The sequence below is a fragment of the Phocoena phocoena genome, chromosome 9 (assembly GCF_963924675.1).
Source record: "Phocoena phocoena chromosome 9, mPhoPho1.1, whole genome shotgun sequence".
In the NCBI taxonomy this organism is placed as follows: domain Eukaryota; kingdom Metazoa; phylum Chordata; class Mammalia; order Artiodactyla; family Phocoenidae; genus Phocoena; species Phocoena phocoena.
In genome coordinates, this window is record NC_089227.1 from 60742238 (window position 1) to 60757647 (window position 15410).

Here is a 15410-nt window from a genome sequence, read left to right on the forward strand (position 1 = left end):
GAAGGGCACTTACAGGAAAATAAATGACTTCTTGCAAAGATAGATGGATGCTTAGAAGAAAAGGTGGGAGACATGATAGTTTTATGACAGTGTCTCATCTCCCATGATGAGCCAGTCTTCCCAGTTGCAAGCTCTGGGACTCATGACGATTGAGTTCTTTTGAGTCCTTTTGGGAGACTCTGCTTTTAGGCAGAAAAGAGATTTCAGGAACTCAAATGTCTCTGGTCAAAATAGTCTTTAATGCCACAGTGGTGTGTTCGGGAACCCTTTACCACCAAAGGTGGCATGGTCTGTGGGGGACCATAGGGTGACCAAAATTTCCTATTTTCCTCCACACAGAGAGCTGAGTAGGTGGCCCTGCTTTGAGAAAGTGCAGTCCTGCCCCATCTGAGGTTTCTCTGAAGCATGACTAAGGGCACTGCACCCTCATTTCCACGCAGCCCTCAGGGTATGGCCCACAGCCTTCTCTTGCTAGGAAGTCAGCGTCCTATCTATCTGGGAACTTCAGGAAATCTTATTGCTTCTAGGCAGGTTCTGCTGGAGTAAACAATTCCAGACCATGATTTCTTCAGGGCTTTGGGAATATGCATAGCACTTCTAACTACTCTAAGACGATTCTATGTACAATCATAAAAGTTTTTTGGAGTTCAAGAAGAAAGTGAACTTCCTAGGGGTGTGTGTGTGTGTGTGTGTGTGTGTGTGTGCTTTCCAGATGGAAGGAAGGTAAAACAGATAAGGTGATAGAATTTCCATTGTTAGATGCCTCTCGCTTGTCTGTGAAATACACAAGAAGGAGCTATACTGAGCCACGAATACTGAAAACACTTGAGGGTTTTGCCACGTGTGAAAACGTTACCCTTTGAAAAATCCAAGGCCCGCCCCGGGCCACACATGTCGGATCCGGAGCTCAGCTGTTAGGCAGCTCCTCACCTGCGCCAACAGCAAAAGCAAAAGGGGTACGGCACAGACATTGTTTAAAATGAGTGCGTTAAAAATACCATCTCAGCTTAACAAGTTTATGGAACAGTGAGGAGGCATCCTCATTTATGTACTCGGATGAAGGTAATTCTGGGAGAAATGCACAAGCCAGTTAAAAGTATTTGTCTAATTGGATTATGCAACAGCAGCTTTGAATCTCAGTGCTTACGATTTTAAAGAACCAGCAACTTCTTGGGGCCCAAGAAGCAAAGCTTCTTGGGATAGAATGGGACAGAGGCAGGCAGCTCCGTCAAGGTGTGACTTTGGTGGTGGCTTCCTCTGTAAGATGGAGCAACAGGACTATTGTGTGGGATGAAAGAGATCTGTTCATGAGGCTTCCCTAAGTGCTGAGGAAAAAAGAAGCTATGGGTGTGTTGAAGCGAAGGATGCAAGGACTCCAGAAGAAGACCTGACTCTGAGGGTCCGTTTCCAGTTAAGGATGTTGGTGATAATCTTGGTTCAGGTTTACTTTAGAAGCCATGTGAGTTTTGTTTTCTCCCCCGCATGGTCAACTCCGAAAGAAACTAAGTCAGGTTCATGAGCTTGGTCTTCCTCTTCAGAAGGCATCTGTTTTGTGCCCCCAGGCAAACATTTTACAAAGGGCTTTCTTGCCTCCTGTTAACTGCAACCTTAGCTGCCTACCAGCCCACTGACCCTTCCTCCCCCTTGTTTGACACACGCTTGGCTTGGCCAGGCTCCATTCCAGTGGCACATGCCTAATGGGCTTGTCTAGGACTCACAGACCTTCTGAAAAGGGTGATCATAGCCGTAAAGCCAGTGGTATATTTGCTTCGAACCAGACTCTCTGTTGTCTCCATTTTTTATTTCTCTGACTATTTACTACTTTATTCGGCAACTAGCCTTTGAGGTATAGTCAGAACTGTCAATGTTTCTGAAGTTCCTGCCTCCAGAGGTGGTGGGGTGAGAGGCTGAGACAAGAGGAAAGGGTTAAGAAAGGCAGCCAATATGGTGGCCCCTTGGGAAGATAACCTCTAGTATTTACTCCTGAAAAGTGGGACAGTTGGCAAACCACCCAGAAGTCAGGGGAAAGGATTGTAAAAACATAAGAAAGAGGAAAAACACTCAACATGTGTTGATTATGAATTTTAATTACTGAGTTATCTGTTCAGTCAAACAGGCTGGGAAAGAAATGTGGGCAAGGAGAGCTCTATGAATGTTACAGATGATAAAATTCAGTTTTTAGGAAATGCACAATTAGACTGTGTCTACACAACCCAAAGTAAAAGCAGATGTAGCCGTCGTCAGACAATTTTGATTAATGGGGAAATTTGGAACTTAAATTATCTGGTTCCGCCAGCTATGTTGATCAAATGAACTGGATCATTGCCAGATCTCCATTTCCTTCAGTGAAGCGTAGATACAACTTTTTGGGTGAGGCAGTTTCAGGACAGAATTCGTCATGTGAAGCAGCAGAGTCTACGGGGAGGGAAAAACACCACAAAGCAAGTGATGATGTCATCCTTACATTTGGATCATCCATATGAGAGGTCATGGACTTAGTTTACTTCCTAATCACATAATCGATTCAGCAGGCCCCATAATCTCTGTATGGGACCATACTCCTTATTCTCCCTGGGAGTCGGTATCCAATTAGGGAAAAGGTCCTCATGATGTTGGTCTGTAATGAGGGGACCGAGTGACTAGACAGAAGTAGAAGAGATGACAGAGCCCTTCCACACCCAGGGAAGACCTCTTTCATGATAGCTCATGCCAATGTCGGGGCTGGTGCCGTGAAGACGTACCATTTGCCATCTAACTGACTGTACCAAAGTTCTCTCTTTATATGATTGTCTGCCCGCCAAAGTTTTCACTGAGCCACTCAGGTTTGATGATTTGTGTCTTGGAGGATGCTCTTGCAGAAACATATATCTGTAGAAATAAGGCATTTTTGGAATATGGATCTTTCAACATTAACTAAAGTGTCAAATGATCTTGAATGTCTTTTACTGCAAAATAATAGAAGCAAGTTAAAGATAAAAAGGAATAACCACGCTGGAAATCATTAATGATGAAGGGTGATTAGAAAATGGCTACGATAACCCAAATGTCCAGCAATGGATGAAATGATGAGTAAATTGTAGTATGTACATACTAATAGGGTATCAGCCATGAAAAGAAATGAAGTACTGATACTTTCTACAACGTAGATGAACTTCAAAAACATGCTAAGTAAAAGAAACCAGGCACAAAGGGTTGCATATTATATGACTGCACGTATATGAAATATCCGAAATAGGCAATGCCTCATTTAATTTGCCCTCAAATCGTATGAAGTCGATAAGGAAACAGAGATCTACAAAGGGTAAGTAAATTTCCTCCAGAGGTTGGTAGTGGAGCTGGGGTTGGTGGTCTATTGCCAAGGGCTTCAGTGCTCTTAACCAGTACACCAGTGGTTTCTACACCTCTAGATTTTACAAACTAATACAATTTCCAGAAACCAACATAAGGTAGTCATATTTTATTTTGTCTAGTATAAACATTGAGTAACAAACAAATAATAAAAGCAAGAAACCCTACCACCATTATGCAATCAAATAAAAATATATTTTTATACCAAAAAGCAGAAGGACCTAATCTCAAAATAGAGAATTGTCTTTTGAAATGGATCTGTTTAGCTCTGTGAAAAATCTTGTCCTCATTTTGCTGTCCAGGAGGATTTCATAGCAGAGGCTGAGTTGTCTTTGCTGATGGCTGTTTGGGCAGCCAGCAATGAAGGTGGCCAGTGAGTGCTGGGGAGGAGAAGTCCCCATCTCTGTGCCCGTGCAAACCTCCCTCTCTGCCACCATGACCACGTTGTACACGGGACCATTGGACAAGTATTGGGGTGGCTGGAAAAAGAAGCTGATTGACACCCATCAGACAGGTCACGTTGTCCACCAGATTCCTGAGATCGTCCTCCTCAGTGGATGTCCAATGGTAGAAATTTATGTGGGGCACAAATATCTTCCTGTGCTGTGCCCATTCCCAGGAGTTACCTACCCACCTCCTCCTTTAGACCTCCTTGCCACCATTTTTCCAATATCATTTTTTCCTAAAACTTGACCTTCTGGCAAACCCTTTGAGCATCGCTCATGAATAATTGTAGATTCACGTATGAAGCCTTCTCTCCTTGCATATAAAGTGGACAACTAGATGTACTGACCACAGTTTGGCTTCCTGGGAGGATTTTTCTCCTCTACTGCCTTCAGGGCTGGAACATAACCACCTTTCACCTCTGGCTGGTGCCAGTAGGCTGGAAAACACATCAGTAAACCTGCCCATGCATTCCCTTCCTCTGTTAGCCGGTAATGCAGAGAACTCTCCAAGACATCATAGGTTCCGGCTAGGAAGGAGACAGCTCAGTAGGAGGAGCAAGTACAGTGGGGGTCTGAGTCACCATCTGTGCTCTTTACAGTCCCTTGCAGACTTGCTTGGGCGAAGTCTTAAGAAACCCATTTCCATTTGATAATGGAATACTGCTGTGCACATCCAATCTTCTGATCCAGTCAATCAGATTCCATCCGGTTCATGACAGGTAACCACTTGATGTTCCATGGTCAGGTGTCCAGACTCTACTAGGCTTGGTAGCAAGTCTGGATCTGACTTTCTAACAGAGTTGCCCTTGGTAGGAGTTGGCATGGCCATACTCCAAACCCCAAGGGAGGTGTTCTGTGTTTGTCCTACTAGGACTTGCCAGAGAATCCATGAGCATCCCTGTCTGCCATAGACCTTTCCAGACCAGTTGGATATGATTGGTCAGAAGGTCCAAGTGGCTAAGCAGTTTGAATGGCCGCCCATGTTTAATCAAAACTGCCAGTCTCACAGGTGATCCAGAACTTGGGTCAGAGCAGTACACCTATGTTTTTTCTAGAATCCAAAGAGGCCCAACAAACCTAATGCTCTTTGGGAAAAATGGGTCAAGGTAAAATATTTGTCTTATACTTTAAAGAGATACCCTGCTATGCTCCCCAACTGCTGGACCCTTGGAACCTTCAGTGATATGGCAGGCCTCTGAAATTTTGTGGAGATTTTCTTCCATAGTCTGGGATGCACATGTCTTTCTAAGACACCTGAAGTTCTTGCTACTCTCTGTTCTCCAGATCCAACTAGCATGATATCAGGGATGAACTGGACCAGAGAAATATTTTGCGGGACACCAAGGTAATCAACATACCTCTGGACTGTCTTATGACAGAAAGCAAGAGAGTAGACAGAAGCCTTGCAAAGTGTACAGTTGTCCCTTCTACTTGAAGACAACTTATTTCTATGTATATTTTCTTATCCCTTCCCTGGTTTATTGGGAGTAATTACATGTGATGATTAAGCACTGCCATCTGGTTTCTATTACCCTGAGGTCCCATTATTTCCTTTGAAATCAGGAAGTTCAATGCCAGCTTCCACCTTTGTCTTCTGCATCACCACCTCAGGGACTTTCAAAGATGCTGGTTCTTCTCTTGTCAGTGCATTTCTAAATGCCTTGATAAAGCATTGTCCAGGTCCTCTCAGGGGAATGGTTAGGAGATGATGATAATTTGATTGTTCATGATGGTAGCACATGCCATGGATTGCCAGTGTCTTATTTTTCCCTGGCAGGAAGTTTGTTTGTGCTTTCATGAAATATGTGGGCAACTCATTCCCAGAATCCCACTTTGAGGGTCTGTTTTCTAGAACTAACCTGTATTAGTCAAGGTCCTAGCAAGAAATAGATGACATACTTTAATGGGATAAAATAGAAGAGTTTAATAAGGGAAGCAATCCTCACCTTTAGACCTGAATGGGCAAGAGGAAGAAACGGTTACCAGAATGTGGAAAATGCTACGTGGGAAATGGATTTCTGGCAGGAACTGTGGCCTTAAGTAGAGAAATGCAGCAAGTCCCCAAACCATATTCTGGCAGGGAAGAATAAGGTGGCTCCCTCTTCTTCCACACTTCAAGCAATGTCCTCATTTAGACCTTTTAGGTTTTCTCTTTGGTTAAGTGCAATTGGAAGCCAAAGAACAAGAGCTCCTAGTGTTCACCTCTGGAGGTGAGCCTACTGGACAGAGCACAGTGGAGAAGGGTGGAGAGTGGATCTGGAAGGGCAAATGGAGAAGACCCAGCACTGAGGATGTTTCTGCATTCTGGAGTCATTGGGAAGTCATGACAACTTTTTTTGAGTAAAGACATAATATTATTGGACTATGTTTTAGGACAAAGGTGGCATTAAAGTTTGGGTGATTTAAAGAAGGGATATCTACCAGGAGACCAACAGTATGAATGTCCATGACGTGAAGGTGTTGCAATGGGAATGGAGAGGATGGAGAAGAAGCTCGGAAGAAAAATATTCAGTGTATACATGTCTTTTATGCCAATCAGGTGATAGACAGTTGGGGTTTGAAGACTAGAGCTTCTATCTGATGCTGTATTAGTGAACCCAGTCAGGAGGCTGAGAGGACTGCGTGCTGTAGCAGATTGCCTCAGAGTTCTGCTTTTGAAGTTAGAAAGCCAAATAGATGTGAAGAGCATTTGGTGTCTCCTCATTTCTATGCACATGGAGATTTCATATTCGTATCAAAGGAAGTCAGTTGTGTATGGAAAGGAGAAAGTAATTTATGTTGGGGTCCTTATTTGTCAAACTCTATCAGGATTTCCTTCTTCTTGCTTATGAAAATGACAGAATCCACTTTAAATGCTTTGACAGCATGTGATGAAACTTTTATTGCTACCGGAGGTGGTAACCATAAAAATAATATTAGCTAATATTTATTGAGTACTTACAATGATCCAGGCAGTGTGCTTTGCACTATGTCTTATGAATCACTGGCAACAAACCTATGAGGTGGCAGGTATTCTTTATTATTCCCATGTTACAGATAAGGAAGCAGAGACTTAGACAAGTTAAGTCTAAGTTCACATAGAGAAGAAGAGACAAAGTTAGTTCTCTAAGGCAGAACTGGCCAGCTCTAAAGGCCATATTCTTAACTTTTATTCTCTATTGTATCTCAATAAAATTTATGCTGATGATTGTCTATCGCCTGTTACTTATGTATGCTTATGTGTGTGTGTGTGTGTGTGTGTGTGTGTGTGTACTCAGTGCATTTGAATCTTTGGTTTTATCCAGTGCTGCCATCAAAGTCAGGTTTTTAAACATATTAATAGTTAATATGATTAATTTTCCATTGGATGAGAAATTGATCAGGCTTTGGCTGAGTTATTTGGGCCTAGGTAAGAATGAACAGAAGAATTATAGCTAATGTTTACAGCAAGCACTTACTTTGGGCCAGGCACTGTTTAAGTCCTTTACATATATTATCTCATTTTATCCTCACGACAGTTCTGGGAGAGAAATACCAATGGGGTTTTTCTGAAATTTAGCAATAATTAACAAGGTGGAAAATTGCCCTCAGATTGAAAGGCTGTATTAACACGTGTTTTAATATTTCCACATATTTCCACATAAAATGACCGTTTGGAAACAGAATTTTGTCAGGACTAGTCAATTACCCATCCATACTTTCAGGTTTACTCATTCACTCAGAAAATGCTGCCAACTAATATTTATTCAGTTCTATTCTCAGTAATGGGTCTATTTTCAATAATGGACCAGGCTGATGGATAAAACACAGCCCCTGCTTTTGAGATGCCTACATCTTAGCGGAGGGAGAACTGAGGTCCATCCACACGCCGCCAACACTTCCTGCCCCGGTGAAAAGCCGGTAAGAGAAACTGGATGGATCCAACCTTGATTGAAGAAGGGATACGATAACTAACAGTTTCTTAACATTTAAATTGAATTGTTAATTCAATTTTGGTTGCTATCATGGAATTGTGATTATGCTGCTTTGTCCTGAAGTCGGGAGTATTGCCCTTCCCGACCTCTAACTCTAACCAAATTCTTGCCTTCCTGCTTGACTCACAGGTACAGAAAGCTAACCCCATTCAAATATTTTCTTTAAATGGGACTATTTTTTACTAGAAACGAGAAAATAACATCCTCATTTACCAATGTCTATTCTACCACTAATATGAGAGCTACACACAATTCTTTAAGCAGTCATTGAGAAGCAGTAAATGCCATTTAGTCGCCCCCTTGAGCAAGGACAGTTGGGTGACCCTGTTAATACTTCTGATGTTCCCCCCACCTTTAGGAAAAAAGAGGGGAAAAGAAGTTATTTCTTAATGTGTCAGTGAAAATTTCCCCTGTACATTAGGTTAAGATATTTTCGTACTCAACCTGCATCAGAGTGGTGCAACCCATTGTGTTGATCATAAAATATTAGTCCCCAGGAAGAGTTTAGCTAAGAACACTTGGTAGAGCAGCAGTGTAGCCTGCAGATCGTTTGTGCAAACCATTGCTTCCATACAGCACCAAACTTATCCAGGGAGAAGAAATCACATTTCATCAGAGAACAGGTTTTCCATCTGATTTGTGCTCAGAACATGTAAAAAACATAGCAGATTGCATGCTGCATTGACTTAGGAACATACATATGCATTAAATCGCTTATGTTTTACTCTTTTATGATGCATTGGTGAATTGTATTTCTTTTGCATTTGTAATTAGAAGGCGGAACAGATGTGATGGCTTCGTTTAAAGTGATATGTCCATTAAAATAACCTATACTACCAAGTAATGGTTTCCTCTAACAAGGGAGTCTGTCCATTGCGATGCCTTTTTTTGAGCCATTTAAATAGACAGTGAGGAAAAACATGCGTGTCTTTAGGAAATGTGGATTGATTATGGAAGTCAGAAATTTTTGTGATGGGGTTCAACTATTTTTATATATTGGCTGTTGCTTGTTTTTGTTGTTTTCTTCTTTTTATTCAGAGATGGGACATCGTCAAATAAACATCCATTCCTTCAACATCACTTTTTGTTCTCAAACTGAGACAAATAATAAGACCTGTCTGTATTTCCAAAGAGACCAAGACGTTTTTATTTTAGCAAGCTGCAGTACAGTAAACCTGAACTCAACTATCACACGCTTGGTGATCAAATGTAGTTGATATTAGCACCAGCCCTTTGAACCTAAATAAAATGTAGATTTTTATTTTGATCAATACAGCTTTCTGGAGACCTGCAGTTATGCTGGATTGAGACAGACTGTGACAGCCAGCGCAATAGCAAGCAGACAATTCTTTAATATATGAACTCAACTGACCCAATTACCCACCTCCAGCCCCAATGCAAATAGCATCTGTGGCAGCCTTTTCACCATTTTATTCCTGCAAGATCAATGCACTTGTGATAAAAAATTTTAACTAAAATTAGTCTTTGTAGAACAGATGCATATTAATACCTTGTACCACTATAATTAAACAGCTCTGTCTTTGAGTCACCAATGCTTGTAGACACATCTTCAAGTTCAAAGTTGACAATTTCTTTAAAGGGAAATTTAATATTGGGAACACCACATGGTCTGTACATAGCTTAAAAAGGCAGTATGGTTTCATACAAATTCCTTTTAAGATACATTACTGCCAAAAATAGCAATCCTGTCTTGACATAAAGCATGCAGAAAGGCTTTATATGGGAAGAAATGTTACAATGAAATATGTTATGATGATTTTGATGTCCAATCTAATAATTGACGCTTCTGTATAGAAGGAGGCTGCTGAAAGCACTAGTATTATGCCCTATGAAGCAGGTGGAAAGAAAATCCTTTCAAACTCCTTTAACCAGATTCCTGAGATGGTCAGCATAGTTGTATAATTGAACACTAGCAAATGTATTTTGAGGCTTACTTCTCCTTGCTTGATGGTTTTATAGGGGAGGAAAAAGCTAGGGTCTCTGGCTGAGTCTGAACATTAAATTAACAAAGATAGATTAGCAGAGAAAAGTATGAAAATTCACTAAGTTTAAGTTTTACGTGACATGGAAACCTTCATAAGGAAATGAAGACGTGAAGAAACAGTTTGACTTGAGAATTTTTATGCTGGGTTTGATGTGGAGTGGGCAGTCATGCAGAGATATGATAGGTTATGGAGTATGAAGTAAGTGTAGCAAGCAACAAACGGGGAAACTTAGCAAGACCCGTTTGTTAGGACAGTGTCCCCTTGTCTTCAAAGATAAGGATGCTCTCCTTTCTTCCATGTGTAGGGAAGAGACGTCTCACGTGAAGGTTTATGACCTGTTTCAGGGAAGCAGGGTGGGAGGAAAGTCAAAGGGACTTTCCTGCTTCTGCTGTTTTCTCAAACTTCTTCAGCTTTAAATATTCAATATGCCAAGTGCCATATTTTGTGGTAGTGTGTTTGCATTTACCGCAATATAGAAGAAAGGCTAGCTTTCTGTTTTTGCTGTGGAAGTTTATCACTATTTCATCTTTTCCGTGTTTCACTAGTCATGACTCTGATTTTCTATTTCTGTAATAAACATATTGAATGTACACTATCTGTTGATAGTAGCTCTCAAATCCTATTTGGAAGGAGATATACAGACACTCTCAGATCAATGATTGTGAATTGATTTGACCAAGCAAATAAAACCTTTGATATTTCCTAACCATTGATTTTCCATTTACAAAAGAGAAATAATGATAAGTTTTCTTCAACTGCATTATATGCTCTGTGTTTCCTATAAATCCATATTTTATCAATTCTTTAAAGGTTTATTCAAAATGCCAATTAAGTAGTTGTTGGCAAATGATTGATAGATATTAACAGCAAAGATGTTGCAATAGGAATAATAAACTCAATTTATTAAATTGATATCTTATTGGTTAGTTAATTATTTCTGGATATCATATAAACAGACACTCAGGATGTATGTTAGGGAGCCTCTATTCTACAGTAGCCAAAAATGCACAGAAGGTTCAATACCCTATAAAGCTTACAACTGCTCATAAATCCACTTATATAAAGTATCATTATCTCTTTCAAGCTCAGGGGCTTGGGGAATGAAAAGGAAGAGTTTAAAGGTAGTTCTCTTATCAAGGAGGAAGTCATCTTTTGGGGACCCTTCTCAGCCCATCCTTTCAATAAGCATCACCTCCTGTGGGGTCACAACTGTGAGCCCTGGCAACCACATTTGTATGTTGGGACAGATTCTGCCCTTCTGCCCTCAGCAGATCAGGTGGGCACTGGGTGGTCCTTGCATGTGGCTGTAACCAGGGATATTTAAACACAAGTGTTGCAGGTCAGCCTTGTGCAGAGAGAAACAGAAAGAAGAGGCCATGCAATGTATCAGCAAGAATAGTTTTATGGCTTTGATGTTTGTATCAATGTTCTATCACTGATGCAGTGGAAATATGAAAAACCAGTGTTTAGTAATGTAAACTCTCTTGAGTTCTTTGACTGAAATTCTACTGCTTCCTGGGAAAAAGAAGTTAGATTGGATCACTTCTAGGACCAATACTCTATGTAACTGTATTTGATTTTTTTCTTCATATTTTATGAAAATACATTTCTTTTCCTTAAAGGAAATTTTGAGGCTAGCAATAGCTAGTAGCCACTAAGTTCTTCGATTTTTGAAACTTTTATTTAGATTTACTGTAGCTAAGAAGAAATTAAGACTCCTGTGTCGTCTTCTGATAATGCAAGTAAAAGTGGATCTACTTTATTGTCTAAAACAGGAGGAATCCTTTCATCTGTTCCCTTGAAAATTTTAATAATTTAAATGGAAGGAATTTTTTTCAAGTTTCTGGAACAGCTACGGTGGCTGAATAGAGATTTTCCAACAAGTAGAAGCTCTTCTCTTGCCTCTCCAAAGAATGCACCATTTACTTCTCTTTTTTTTTTTTTTGCGGTACGCGGGCCTCTCACTGTTGCGGCCTCTCCCGTTGCAGAGCACAAGCTCCGGACGTGCAGGCCCAGCGGCCATGGCTCACGGGCCCAGCCGCTCCGCGGCATGTGGGATCCTCCCGGACCGGGGCACGAACCCACGTCCCTGCATCGGCAGGTGGACTCTCAACCACTGCGCCACCAGGGAAGTCCCACTTACTTCTCTTTTGACCCTTGTTCCTTAAAAGCTCCCTGTGTCCTTCGCCCAAACCTCTCTTCCGTTTTCCTGTTATTTCTCTTGACAATTTAATCCCCTCTTACGGCTTCAGTGATGATCCAAAATTTGTATCTTCACGCTTAGTTCTAAGTCTGTAAATGTCCCAAGCATATATAAGCAAACTTTCCCCAAAGCAAATATATTGTACATTTCCAAACAAAGATTGTGTGTATATAATATGTATGTATATATATTGTGTGTATATATATCCCAATTTACATGTCTACAGTTCTGTATCTCCAACCACATTTAAAATTGTCAGTCCCCAGGAGCTCTAAAACTGTACTGGTCATCATCCTTCCTAGACCTGTTTTTCCTTTTTGTTTATTTATTTATTTTTATTTTATTTATTTTTGGCTGTGTTGGGTCTTCGTTGCTGTGCGCGGGCTTTCTCTAGTTGCACTGAGCGGGGGCTACTCTTTGTTGCAGTGCGTGGGCTTCTCATTGAGGTGGCTTCTCTTGTTGAGGAGCACAGGCTCTAGGTGCGCGGGCTTCAGTAGTTGTGGCACGCGGGCTCAGTAGCTATGGCTCGCGGGCTCTAGAGCGCAGGCTCAGTAGTTGTGGCGCACGGGCTTAATTGCCCTGCGGCATGTGGGACCTTCCCGGACCAGGGTTTGAACCCGTGTCGCCTGCACTGGCAGGCGGATTCTTAACCACTGCGCCACCAGGGACGCCCTAGACCTGTTTTTCTACTCTCTTCCTATTTCTGTAGTCAATTCCATCGTCTCATCTTCCCAGACCCCAAGCAGAACCTCCTGGCTGTCTTTCAGCTCTTCAGTTCTTTTTCTACCCCTTGCCTCCCATAGCAAAGGCATCTGCTGAGTCCCACTGACTTTACCTCTTCTTCAGTGTCTGTCTTTTCTGAACCTTCTACTTTACCCCCTTACTCTGCTCTACGGCATTGGGTTGCCAGCTGTTCTGCCCCAACTCAAAATGCTTTCCTCTTCCAACTGATGATTACCTGATTTTCAGATTAATCTTTTTCAAGCACAGTTCTGATTTTGTTACAGTGCCGGCAAGGTATTTCAGTGGCTTTCCTTTGCATTCAGCCTAAAATCCAAGCTCGCGATTTGGCCTTAACGTACACTTTCGGTCTTTTCTCCTACTTTCTGCAGCCATGTGCTTGACATGCTTTTCCCACTGTGAAAAACACCTAGCTTCTCCAACTACGTATGGCCATTTTCTACTCCAAACGCCATTACAGAAGCCACCTAGAAAAAGCTTTCTCCAAGGCTCCCAGCTGGAAGGATGCTTCCAGTTCCCTGAATCCACGTAGTTTTTGTTTTTCTTTTATCTATCTCATTGGTTTACCAGAGCTGCCAAAACAAAGTACGAAGACTGGGGGACTTAAACAACAGAAATTAATTTTCTCCCAAATCTGGAGGCCTGGAAGTCTGAGATTAAGGTGTTGGCAGGATTGAGGCCTTTTTCCTTGGCCTAGACACGGCGGTCTTCTCCCAATGTCTTCACGTGGTCTTCCCTCTGTGTGTGTCAGTGACCTAATCTCCTCCTCTTAAAAGGACAGCAGTCATATTGGATTAAGGTCCACCCAAATCACCTCATTTTAACTTAATTACTCCTTTAAAGAAACTGTCTCCAAATACAGTTAAATTCTGAGGTACTAGGGGTTGGGGCTTCAACAGACGCAATTCAGTCCCTAACACCTATCTTTGCAGCATGTCTCACTTTTTTGTGTACATATCATAACTTTCCAAATTTATTCTTAACATGAGAGGGCAGGGTCCACATTTCTTCCATGACGTGACTATGCACACTCCATAAACACTCAACACAGTACCTTGCACACAAGAGATATGTAATACTTCTTTTAAGATGAAAAGAAAATAAACTGAACTTTCTTTAAGGTACATCTGGTATGTAAATAATAAAGACTATGTTAAGACAAATCAGTTTGGGCAGGTGTCGATTATTTGGATAATTCTTGCAAATCCAGCTACTGAGAAACATGAAGTCTTTTAGCCAAGATTTTGCATAGCATTAGTTACACTAACCAACTAACTAACTAGCTGATGTGTATTCTGCCACAAAGTGTATTCTTTGGTCTGAATTATCTGACTAGCATTTCACAATGAGTATTGCCAAATGTCATATTCAAAGCATTACAGAACGGGCACGGACTATAAAAAAACTTAGTTTTGTCTCATGGCCAATCTGTCTAATATAGAAACTCAATTCTAGCATATAATTACAAATTGATACATTGCTGTGGTGGATGGAAGATTCCTCAGGACTACTGAAATATTTGGTAGATACAGATCGATGACTAAAAATGACATAGGTAATTAAGGATGGGCTAGCGGAGTACCCTTCCTTTTAAAATCAGCATATATGGATCTTTTGAGATGTTGATCCATGTCTGCCCTTGGAAAATTTGCATAAAAAAGCCTGCAGAATTAAGAAATATAAATTGGTGTAATTGGTACATAATATTGCTTCTGACTTTTACAAATGCCTATATTAGGATAATTAGCCAACTCAAAGTAGCTTGAGAGAGAGAGAGAGAGAGAGAGAGAGAGAGAGAGAGAGAGGACTTTTAGGCTCCTGTCACTGAGAAGTTTCAGACAAGCTGAGCATTAATTTTAACATTAACTTTCTGACTCTCGCCCTCTCTCTCTCGATCTCTGTCTTTCTCCCCTACTTCTCAGTACGTAGGCTTTTATCAGGAAAGAGCACACTCATCACAGAAACAAAGATGGCCCCTGTAGCTCCATAGAACCTTATTAATCATCATTTTAGAAGGAGAAAGAACCTCTTTCCTCTGACATACGTATCAGCCCCCTCTTCAGGACTCTGAAAAGGGCAGGGTGGGGAATTGGGTCTCCTGAAGACAGTGGCAGGTGGGGAGGAAGTACAGATCCAAAGAAAGAGAAGTGCAGGTGAGGCAAAAAATAACAGAAGCCTCCCACAACTGCTGAACTATTTACAAACAAAATCAGTTTAACCTCTTTCTTGGGAAAATTGCCATCTTTTTTTTTAACTCAAAGTACATCAAAGTGGCAAAGATAATCCTTTTAAAGATAGGAAATCCATAAGAGAGTAAAACTGAATGCAATACAGTTAAATGAAATAAAGATAGGAAGTCCAGATAGTATTTTGTGATTAAAGTAAATGCTGCTGCATAATAAATGTTAGGTGTTGGATGTATTCTGGCCTTCCAAGGTGAGCTTTTAAAGAGTGGTAATGGTAGCTAGGTACATTAGAATACTTAAAAGCTTTGGGGTAAAACAAACAATCTGAATATGTTTTCTGCTTCCAAATCTTGCTCCAGCTGCTTGCTTATTGGAATTTTTCATTTCTTTCTTTTTTTATTACTTGAGCAAAAGGGACTGAATTTCTTTGGATTTTGCTTCATTCACTTGTCAGATGAGGCTATACTTTTCTTGGATGGTTGATGCAAGGGTTAAAGAGATGATGCACATAAAGCACGTGTCGTGTA